Source organism: Pteropus alecto, unplaced genomic scaffold, assembly GCF_000325575.1.
Source record: "Pteropus alecto unplaced genomic scaffold, ASM32557v1 scaffold110, whole genome shotgun sequence".
Lineage (NCBI taxonomy): Eukaryota > Metazoa > Chordata > Mammalia > Chiroptera > Pteropodidae > Pteropus > Pteropus alecto.
In genome coordinates this window covers 12935421-12947571 of record NW_006431920.1, presented here as the reverse complement: position 1 = coordinate 12947571, position 12151 = coordinate 12935421, and the positions used below count along the sequence as shown (strand labels likewise).

General features: G+C 33.4%; 1 long non-coding RNA gene across 1 annotated transcript in view; it reads left to right on the top strand.

Moving 5' to 3' along the window:
• The first annotated feature begins 5641 nt into the window (after positions 1-5641).
• The window catches only part of LOC112475399, a 28809-nt gene continuing 22299 nt past the window's right edge, over positions 5642-12151 (top strand). Inside the window, exons 1-2 of the long non-coding RNA XR_003044712.1 lie at positions 5642-5911; positions 10154-10207. This is a non-coding gene — a long non-coding RNA (uncharacterized LOC112475399). The remainder of the gene's footprint in view (positions 5912-10153; positions 10208-12151) is intronic.

Here is a 12151-nt window from a genome sequence, read left to right as displayed (position 1 = left end):
CCATGACATGAACAATTCACATAAGCTATAGTTTAAGTCCTAAATTGTAGTAAAATTGACTTAGGACATATGAATTATGTTCCACACTAAGCAACTAATATTACTTGGTGATTTCTGCTTGTATTGCACATATTTTAAATTCTCTCTCTCTCTCTCTCTCTCTCTCTCTCTCTCTCTCCTCCCTCTCTCTCTCTCTCTCTCTCTACCTCTCTCTCCCTCTTTCTCTCCTGAATGTGTGGCTTTCAAATATTGTATCTTTCCCAGAGTAAAATGCTGTGTGATAGAAGCAAATGACCTAATGATAGAGAAAAGAAACTGGGATTTTATTTTTAAATATACAGACTTTTACCTTAACTTCTTAATGACTTTCTAAATAATTTGCTTTGTCCACCCATTAATTCAGTTCATGCAAAGAAGTTGTGATCAGGAGCTCTGCCATTTCAGAAAAAGAAATTTATCTTTAAAAGTCTCTTATAAATCTACAAATGTCATATATGTAAAAGCTAAAAATTTTTACACATCTTTCATATGTATAAAAATGCAAGTTTTGCTTTTGAATTTCATTTTAGATACTGAAATAATTTAGCTGAGAGCTTGTAAAGTCAAAGTAAGTTTACTCAGATTTACTTGCTGTAGATGTCCAGATCTTGCTAAAATTTAGTGAAGATAAACTCATTATGTGGAAAAAAAAATTATTTTTTTTTCGGAAGCCCATCTTTTTGGGTTTTTATTTAAAAATTTCTTGAACAGATCTGATGCATTGGTAATTATTTGCACCTCAGAGACTTTCCATCAAAAACCAGCAAAAAAGTTGGCATGTCTTCAATCATAGAACACAGTGTGATATCAGAAACACAACTATTTCTGAAATGCTTTGAAACCTCTCATACTGTTCTGTTAATTTTTCAACTTACTTTACTCATTGTTTGAAAGCTGTAGAATCCATTTATTTTGAGGTTAATTTAGAAATTAAAAGTAATTATTAGCTATGTGTGATCACTAATTTCTTTACATCTTATCTTAAACATGCTTGATACTTTTTCCTCTTTTTACAGCAAAGTGCTCACATTTTCATCAATTTATACAAAATCTTGAAAAATTTCTGGTATTTTACCAGTTTACACATTCAATTAATCTTCCCATTCTCTTTGCCCAATTAAATTTTGAAACAAAATAATACAACTATTTAAAGCCGTAAATTGTAAACCCATTTCAGTGTAGAAGAGCAGCAAAAAATGAATACAGCATGGAATTATAATTAGAACATCAAGCTTGTTCTGATATTTTGTAAACTTCTGAAGAACTAAGATTCTCAATTTAGGCACAACAAATATCAAATTAGAAGGTATTTTCCTTTACTCATGAAATCTTTGTCTTTTAATTGTTCTTTTTCAAAGTTGGGATTTAATTATGGACTAATTAAATTGGTTAAAGTTTTTACTAATTCTGTTTGTTCCCAAATCATAATAGATGGTTTAGACGGAGGTATGATTAGAGAATTTTTGAAAAATTAAAAACAAGAGCATATTTTCTCTGTAGTGTTTCTTTGACTGTTTCCCTAAATGTTTAAATTTTACCTTTACAATCCTTCAGAAAAAATTTGATCCTGCTGACACTTTTATCTCAGACTTTTCTATCCTCTAGAACCATAAGACAATAAATATCTATTATTTAAGCACCCAGTTTTGTTGTGCTTAGACAGCCTTAGCAGTCTAATACAAGCACCTATGGTATTAATTCTAAAAAGAGTGTTAGCGATAAATTCAGATTAATATAAAGAGCTTTAGAAGCACAACATAACATGCCTAAAGACAAACTCCTAGTCAGTTGAAAAGTTGGGATGCTTGACTTTTTGGCTCATTCTCTTTCCTGCAGATGTTTTTGTGCCACACATTGTGTGTAGGAAAGAAAGACAAGCAAGACATAGGTCTTACTCTCATGAAATAGAAAATTTAGTAACAAATTGGCAGGGATGAAAAAGTTTAATTTATACAGTATTGGCAAGTGTGTCAGTTGGAAAAAAGATATATATGTGCACAGATTTTAGAGGTAAAAATTGGTGCATTTTTTTCAAAAGGCGTTTTGGCAACATTGAAAATGCATATTACTAAAATGTCATAGAGCACGTGCATTTTCTCTATACCCTCCTGAAACCACTAATATGAACTACCGGACCACTATGATAGTTCAGAGAAAAAACAATAAAGAACACAAGAATAAAGAGAATAAGAAAGAATAAAGACAACAGATGAGAGATATCAACAAATTTTTGGAAGAAGAAAAATAGAGAGAGAATTGATAGCTGAGGTCACAGAATAAGCCAATAAGAAGCAAGGTTGTTTACGTTCAAGAAACCTTGAGAAGCTCAATCCTCAGAGGCACAAGGTACCTGTGAAGGTGGAGGAGAAAAGTGAGACTGAGAAGGGTTTAAAAGTTTCTGTATAAGGAGCAATAAGACACCCTCTTTAATCCGTCCCTTGCTCCACCAAGCCAAAGACTGACCCACTTATCCCTCACCTCATCCAGGCACAGGAACCAGGAATTTTACTGTCTGGGTGAATTGAACCAGTGGCAGAAAGGATGGTAGAGGTGAAGCACCATGTTGAAAACAGGAAGATAGAGTGAAAATTACGTGTTTAAACCTTCCATGTGGCAATTTAGAAAATTTCTCTGTGGACTCTCTCTTTGGAGATAATAATCTGTAGATAAAATAAAATAGCTGGACCCCAATCCAATCTCCTACCGTGATGCCAGTTAATATGCTCCAGCACACGCACAGCTTCCAATCAGATCTTAGAGCCTTGATTCTAAATCTGAATAGGTAGCCAAAGGTCACTAAATATTTGAGTAAAGCCTCTAACATGAAGATCAAAATGGACATATGGCAAAACAGTTAAATCGGAATCAAAGACAATGAAAGAAATAAAAGAAAATGAAAAGCAAAAATAAAACCCCAAAACAATGACAGCAGAGAAAATATTGTATTAGGAAAAAAAAAGAGAAAAAAAGAAAAAAGTACTAATCTGTATATGTATGGGCATTCAGAGAATAAGAAATGACTCTTAGAAATTAAAAAGTAGGGTAGCAGAAACTCTAAATATTGATTTTTACTAAAACTATGGTGGAATTGAGAAGACCAGAGGAAGGAAGAAAATGTGTTTAAGGAGTGTGCTAGGTGATGGTGGAAAGACAGATGGGAAGGAACGGGGTAAGAACAACCTTTTTTCATTATGAACCTTGTAGTACTATTTACCTTTAATAAAAATAAAATAAAATAATTTAAAAAGCAAAATAATCAGAATAAAAGAACTATCAAGACACTTGATTTCAACTGAATATTCTTAAGTATTCTAGCACCGGAGACAGATGTTGTAGCTCCCTCTCTTTCAGTAACTTTCCATGTTGGAAGGATAATGAGAAGCCAGGACAAGTGAGAAAATTTACTACCCAAACCCCATATAAGCAGTGTTTGGCAAACAAGAACTATTTAGGCTCCTTGGGAAGGAAATAAAAGTGTCGTTGCTAGTCCCCAGATACCTCGATGTGTTCTGACCAATGGGACATTTGAGCAATGAGAGGATTGTAGACACAAGGTCAGAAATCAGAAGGGAGTAGTGATTTTTTCCAGAATGCGCTGATGATCTGATATGTGTCTATTAAAAATATTAAAATTCATATCATATATTATATATTGCATTAAAGAAAATTAAATGAACACTAAAAACAAGGGACATGTGCCACTTAATACAGTAATTCCAAATTCCTCTATTTTTTAGGACACCTAGCTTAAACCTAGAAGTCAGCAAACCTAGGGCCCAAATATATAACCCACCTTTTGTTCTGATGCAGTTTTTGAACTAAGGATGGTTTTTAGATTTTTAAAAGGTTGAAAAATATAAAATAAATAATACTTTATAACATGAGAAACTTATATAAAACTTAAATTTAATTTTATTAAAATACTACCATGTTCATTTTTTTACATATTATCTAGGCTGCCAGGAATATGGCAGAGTTATATAGTGACAAAGACCAAATGGACCACAAAATTGAAAATATTTACAATCAGTCTCTTACAATCAGAAAATATTTACAAATGCTCAGTCAATACCTGTTGGGAGGTTTGATGATGAAGCTTCTATAAGCCAGAGGTGACAGTTTCTGGGGTAAGTCAGTTCTCATAGCTACATCAAAAGGTTTATTCAAGCACTGATTTTAGACCCTCAACCTGTTTTTATTTGTGATGCTGTATTCTTTTTTTTTTTTTTGCCATTCTTCCAAATGAGATATCAGCCTTCATGATTTATTTTTATGCTCTCTCATCTATTGTTTCAATATTGAACTTTTGCTAAAGCAGCAAAATCCAAAGAAAACTCTCCTGTCAGAATCGCTGATGTGAAAGAAGACCATAAGGTTCAAATGACCTCACAGTGCATAAAACAACTTGAGTGAAAATGAGCACACTATTTATTGTTCACGACAAAGACAAGGATGCTATGGCAAGCTTGCTTGGTTTGGGTGAGATGGGAGACCTTGCTGCACACTGCCTAAAATTTGAGTTATAAACTATCATTAATATTGACAACAAAAAAGAACTGTCTCAGAAAGCTCATCGTTATATATAATTTATATAATTCTTGCTTTAGCAATTTTCATTTTTAGCTACCCAGGAAAATGATTAATAATCTGTAGTAGGACAGTCTAATCTAAGATTCCTTGTTATTCTAAGAGGAACATGCTTTTGCGTTGAAAATTAACCCAACATTTTATATCTCAATGTATGATTACTATCAAGTGCTAAATATGCGTAATCTGGTATAAGAAGCACTGATAGAAATTAGGTTTAATTTCATTCTTTATTTGCCTTATGATTGTAGGAAAAGTACTTATTTTTATAACTTAATCACTCTCTTTTGTAAAAACTGGATAAAATTATATCTGCCTACATCGTTAATATATCGTAAAGATGCATACGAGTGGTCTATAGAGTGGCATTTATGGCTTTTTGTTTTTATCAGTTAGTATTTTTTATATAATTGGCATTCAAGTTCCTTCTTTGCTAGCACATATCTGTGTGCTATGCTTGAAAAAAAAACTCTGTGCCTCAGTTTCCTTATTTGTAAGACAAGGGTATTGAATTAGTTTGTTTCTTACTCCTGGGGCTGAAAATGTACATGATTATAAAACAGCTCTTGTCAATTACAATTTAACTTCACTTTCAAAAATATCTGAATATAAAATAATGACACATTTACACTTGCTAAGTATTCATGTGCATATTTTGCATATACCCAGAATATTGGAATGTATATCTTAGCAAGGAATATGGGTTTGTATTCTAAACTTGCTTTTGTTCCTAAGAGAAAAAGTAAAGAGCTAAAGTTTTACTTCTAGCAAGAATAAAAATTTTGTTTCTCCCCTCTGTTTTAGTAATCAAATGATTTTGTTACTCTGCTTCATGATTTCCCACTTTTAGGGTCCCTAGAGGTGAGAAGTACAGATAGATGATAAAACAGCCAGCTCTTCCCTGCCTGAGTTCTAAATAGATGACTGTTGGGGGCTAAGATGAAGAAAGTGATTCATTCAGCAGAGAGCAGGGTAGTTTTGCTAACTGTCTCAGGGAGTCTCATCTGCCAGTTTGCAGGGCCACTGGATGAGAGTGACCCACATAGGGCATGTGACTGCCCCCGCAAGGCCAACTGCATGGAGGATCAGAGAAGCAATAAAGATCTCAACGAACAGAGGTCATAACTAGGGGAGAAGAGGATTGCAGAGATGAGCAGGCTTGTCTGGTTATTCTTCCCAAATCTACAAATTCAATAAGTCACTTCCCTTCTCCAAGGAAAGACAAAATGAGAAAAACATCAAAGAGTTATCAGAACTGTGCTTATGGAAAATCATCAGGAACAGGGTAAAGATCTTCCCTTTCTAAATTTATAATCATAGTCATTACTAGCTAAGTCCTCTAGAAGTAAACTTTTGTGAATTTTTTGAAATCTTAGAAAATTGCCGAGATATAAAGCAATTTAATATAACATTTCAAGATTTGTCTATAATGAAACCACTCTTGGTTCTACGTTCACAGATGCTCTTTGCAAAGAAAATGTGTTTAACATTTATCTTCAATATTAACTGTATTAGTATTACTATTGCTTCACATTTTAGTTTTAACACTTCTGTTTGGAGGAATTTAAAAAAAAAACACTTGACTTCAAAGGAGCTATAACTCGTTTTCACAATCTGAGTTCATATGAATGTTTTAGAAGAAACTTTAGAAATAACTTTGAATGGATTTAAAGAATGAAAAGGTTTCTGAGATAATATTTAAGACTATACTATTTGGAAATTAAAATCCTATTTGTGGGAATTGCTTCTATGGAAATATATATCAATGTACAATGTAGAATGTAGTTTGATAGAATGAATATGTTAGCAGAATTTTCATAGTGACTAGATAAAGACCTATAATTAAACAATAACTAGCAAGATAAGAATAAAATAGCTACAATCTTAAGTACAATTTAACTTCCATGATAATAGATAGAAATTATAGGAAAGTATATTTTGTTTCAACATAAAGATGACTTTCTAGTGGTAAGACTCAAATGGGCTGCCATAGTCAAAGGCTGTATAATCACTTGGTGTTGGTACTTGAAGAATACTCATTTATACTTATATTGTATTGGCTGACTTCCAAGTTCTCTTTCAATTCTAATATTCTACAAGACCTACTGAAACATGTAATAATGTCAACGCTTTCAAAGTTTTTTCCTTTTTTATTAGTTAATAGAATATATTAAAACTACCTGGCCTGCTTCTGCTTACATTATTAGAAAAGAATCAGGAACATTCACAATGGGTTAGGAAAGAAGGGGACCATTTGAAATTAAATTTCACAAACTAAGATGTTAAAAACCATGTCTATTTTCTAATGAGATTAAAAAGAGATTCTTTCAAATATGGGGTATCTTATCCTATTACTATATTCTTTTGCTAGTTTTGAAAATAGTTTCTGTGTGTTACTCCTTAAACAGTACTGCAAATGATCAAACATTTTTTGGTAAAATTATTTGGCGGATTCTAAATTTATAAGAGGAAACTCACGAACAAGGGCTGCCCAAAGAACAGTAACAATTTGGAAGCATGGTCCTGAGTATTTGCCAAGTAGAGAGATTCTAGTGAACTGGTCATAATTTATAAACTAACCACAGCTTCTTGTTGTCTGGATGGATGGAGCAACATTGATTTACAGCCCTTGAAGCAACAATGGTCCAGATATATGACTAATTTCTTTATATCATCTTAGAGTTAGGTTTCACCAGAAACACGTTTCCTGATTTGATAATAAATGCCACACCCTCACTGACAACTAGGAGGAGCTGTTTTGTCTTTACTCTGTCTCAAAACCCTTTCGTGGAGTCATAACATTGCACCTGCTTGTAGCGAGTTCACCTTTTGTATCTTTTCGTCCACATATGTAAAAGATAGAGAAAAAAACATGCTTTTCAAGTTATTTGAAGAAAACAGGATTGCTGGATTCTTTATGTCAATGAAGATTCCTCTGTCCTTTTTTGTTCTCAAATGCTTTCATGAGCTGTTTTGAAAGGATGGCTTATTGAATTTTCAGCTCAGTCATCAGCAGTAAGAGTCCTATTTCTGCACATGGGAACTTACTTTCCTCAACTGCTCTTTTACTTTGCATATAAAAAGTTTAAAAGTCTCAATCTATCATCTAAACTGTAAAACATCTTTTCTCCCCAGGGGCCATGCCAAAACAAAATCCCCCATGTCACTCTGCATAATTGAATCATTAACTGTTTGCATTTTAAAGGGCCTTGACTATAAACTGGAACATTGCAATGTTCATTTTTTAAGACAATGTTACATTAAAAAAAATTGTGCTGGAAATAAAAGTATGATTTTTGACCTCAAACTCTTTAAGGTCACATTTTAGAACAGACACAAGCCATAATATATAGGCTCATAACTGGTAACAGCAGCAGTTAGAAACAACATGATTAGAGCTAGGAAACATTTTCTCTAGAGTAGGACTGATGACAAAGTCAACACACATACTTTTTTTTTTTTTTTTTGCCTTATGCATTTTGGGGAGTAAAGTCTGTGAACATTTTTATTGACTTCCTAAAATGTCAAGTCTATAAGAACCCATTGGCCAAATGGTATTAGATTGCACACATCCAAATCATATTAGGCCGAACCAACTGAAATTATTTTTGTAGATCAAAAAAGTGAATTTTGACAATTTCATTTGGGTCAACCAATTAAAAAAAGTCTGCATTAGGTTTATATTGCTGTGTAACAAATTACCTCAAATTGAGCAGCTTAAAATATGTTCACTATCTCACAGTTGGGTAGATTAGAAGTCTGGGTGGGCTTGACTGGATTTTCTGATTAGGATCTCACAAACCAGAAATCAGGGTAGGGCAGGGATCTTATCTGGAGGCTCTGAGAAGAATCTGCTTCTCAAGTCTAGTCAGATTATTGGCAAAATTCAGTTCCTTGTGATTGTCATCAGCGGTTGGTCTGTCTCAGAAATTTGAAGTTGCTTTACGGTCCTTGTAAGTGGCCCCCTCCACCTTCGAGCCAATATAATATATTGAATCCTTGCGCCTCAAATCTCTCTGACTTCTGCCACCAACCCAAGAAAGCTCTCCCTTTTAAAGGACTCATGTGATTGATTCAGCCCACCCAGATAATCTCCTTTTGATTAACTCGGAGTCAATCAAATATTAACCTTCATGACATCTACAAAATACTCTTTGCCAAATATTGTAACTAATCAGGTCTTGATAACTCATCATATCAGAGTGGGAAATTGTGCGAGGGGGGAGGAATTTTAGAATTTTGTCTACCACACATATTAAACAGGACCCCAGATACCTTAGTTGTAAAATCTTCAATTGCCATAATTGTATTCTCTGTGAATTGAGACCTTTTTCCAGGTACAAGAGGTCCAGATGAGGGTGAGGTGTATTTTCAAAACAAACCTTGAAAGATTTTTCTAATGCATTAAATATAGTCAATATTCTTCTAATACACTTCAATTTTATTCTTAGTTCTATCCTAAATTATAAAATAACACTTGTTATTTCATGAGTCAGTGTTAAAAATAGCTGGAAATGTTATGATAAAAATAAAATTAATCTCATTTTACCATATATACATGTATCAAATCATTATATTGTACACTTTAAATTTACATAATGTTATATATAAATTATAATCTCAATAAAGCTGGAAATAAAATTAAATTAAATTAAAATAAATCTTATGAGTATCTGAGAATGTGCTCCAGAAAGTCCATTCTATATTTTTTTACCTGACATCACTTTAAAAAATAGCCAAGAGTTAAAATCATTGGTACATTTATGAAACTTATGAAGTTTCATAACTTCTTAAGACCTCTGCTTCTCGAATTTAAAAAAAAATGTTTATTAGTCCTTCTATAGAAAGAGTAATATTCAATATGTTTCTAATTGATAGATTAAATTTAATAACACATTAAAAGTTACGCCTGCCTCACAAGTTGTGGGGGCTGTGGGGAGAAGAAAATACAGGACAGCTTTATAAAAACCTACCATTATGATGTGATGATAACAATGATGATTATTTATTGAGTGTTAACATTGTGCCAGGTACTGTGCTATAGATAGGTAATACAGACTATAAGTGCTGTGAGAGATTTAGTAGTAAAATATGGGCTTGAGAATCAAACTGTCTGCATTCAGTCATGCTTGATTACTAATTATATGACATTGGACAAAGTTTCTTAGCCTCTGTGCTTCTACAAAACAAGCATCATCTTCACTAAACTATCTTGTTGAGTGAATTAAATGAAATAATCTATGGAAAACATTTTTCACGGTGCCTGGCACATAGTAATTCCTCAATGAATAACACATTATTATTATTGGACTTAAAGAAGATAGTAGAAAAAGAAAGTGGAATGAAATTGATATAGGTATAGTAATTAAAGAAGAATTTATAAAGGAGATGAGGCTTGACCCGGATTGGATTAAATTGAATTTTTATAATTGTCGAAGAGGGAAAATGTATTTATTCTAAATTATTTCAAATAAAGAGTTTTATTTTATAGAAACAAAAAACTCATTATATCTGTTTCTTTGGACAGTGAATGTGACTAGAGGCACACCACACATTCTGCCTTCCTTTTGGAAAGTACCAGGTCTGTATAATTTCATTTTCTTCAAATATAAGTAAATAAGTGTCTAGTCTATTCAGGCTACTATAACAAAATACCACAGACTGGACATCTTATAAACAAAAAAACTTATTTCTCACAGTTCTGAAGGCTGAAGTCTAAAATCAGGGGACCAGCATGGTTGGATTCTGGTGAAGGTCCTCTTCTGGGTTATAGACTGCCAACTTCTTGTTGTGTCCTCACATGGTGGAAGGAGCTAAGGAGCTCTCTTGGGTCTCCTTCTAAGGGCACTAATCTTATTCATGAGAGCTCCATTCTCATGACCTAATCACCTCCCAAACGCTCTACTGCCTAATATCATTACATTGGGCATTAGAATTTTAACATAGGAATTTTGTGGGACAAAAATATTCACACAATAGCAGCAAACAAACAAATCAACAAGACACACTAGGTCAACATGCTACCATGCTATATTGAATAAGCAGGCTTATTCCTGATACGTGAACTTACCCCAGGAATTTGATAAACTGAATATTCAGGTAGACTAGGGAGGAATCCTGGGTATGCTCTATTATCATCATTTGATTGGCCCAAACACCTTAGTCATTACCTCTAAACATAATCCAAGCTATAAAAAAAACCTAATGATTAATTGCACAAACTTCAGTCAGAATGAAAAAGCAATACAGCCAGCCATTTAGATCACAAAAAGCCTGCCTCTATATATAGCCACCCAGTCAGTCTGTTCTGTTAACAACTTTTTGTTTACATAGTTTCTATCCAAGAACTGACTAATCTAAGACTGGCCTTAGATGGCCAATCCACAGATCAATTAACCAATTAATTGATGATAACCTCTTTTAAAAGATGATAACCTCTTTTTTAATGTATGACCCTGTGATGAGATAAAGCACCTTGATTTTCCTTTAAAGAACCACCCCTTTTCCATTTTCAGTCTATGATTTTCAGGCACGACTCATCTCAGCGTGAGATTTTTGACTTGGGTCTGGGTACTCAGAATATTGAAATGCCCTAACCTTTGCTATTGGTTCATGGACCCACAATCCAAAGTAGGCCAATAAAAATATTTCCTGAGAATTTTTTTAGAACCAGTGAATAATTTTTCTTCCTTTTGGGGGTGCTAAGATGGTAGAATATAAGTGTGAAGCTACTGATGGGTAACTTCCTCTGCTATAAAAGAGGCTGCCTGAGAATGAGGACAATCCCCCCAAAAAATCAACTCAGAAATAGAGAGACTCAGTTCTGAAAGTGTCGTTTGAGTACCTATATCCAGCCATGCAGTAAACAACATTCTTTTGGACTTCTAAGTTAATGAGACAATAAATTACTTGTAGTTTAAGCACATTCAAATTTCCATTTCTGTTACTATCAACCAAAAGGGTTCCAATATAGATTTATCCTCACATTAACCATACAGATTGATTAATTAATTTTAGTCCAAATTATAGAATCCTGGTAGAGAGACTCTAACTCCTGGTCTAATCAACTGTATTTAGCATAAGACAGGCTCACAGAGCACAAGCATGCCTGTTTGGGGGGCTTACCATATTGAGTGGGTAAAGAGAGATAGTTCTCATCAAAGGGAGACAGACATACATGACAAAAGTCACTTGATTCAATCTCTAAGAACCCTTTGGAAAAGAGTAATTATAAAATAAATTTGTTCCAATTATTATAAAACTACAACAATTAAAATGTGTGTGAGTTTTATAATCAGAGAATAAGAACATTTATTTTTAAAAGTCTTTTTCTTTTGTTAAATCCAGTGGCTACTAGGAGTTTTTATTCCTGAAATAATTTTAGGTAACATTTAATAATGGAAATCCATGCAGCAAAAAATGTTTTTTCTAAGTCATTTGAAATAGGAGGAATTGTGCTCAGAAGGTACATGGAGAGCCAAAACCAGTTTAGTCATTCTTCCTTTCCATGCTTCATAGTCTCACA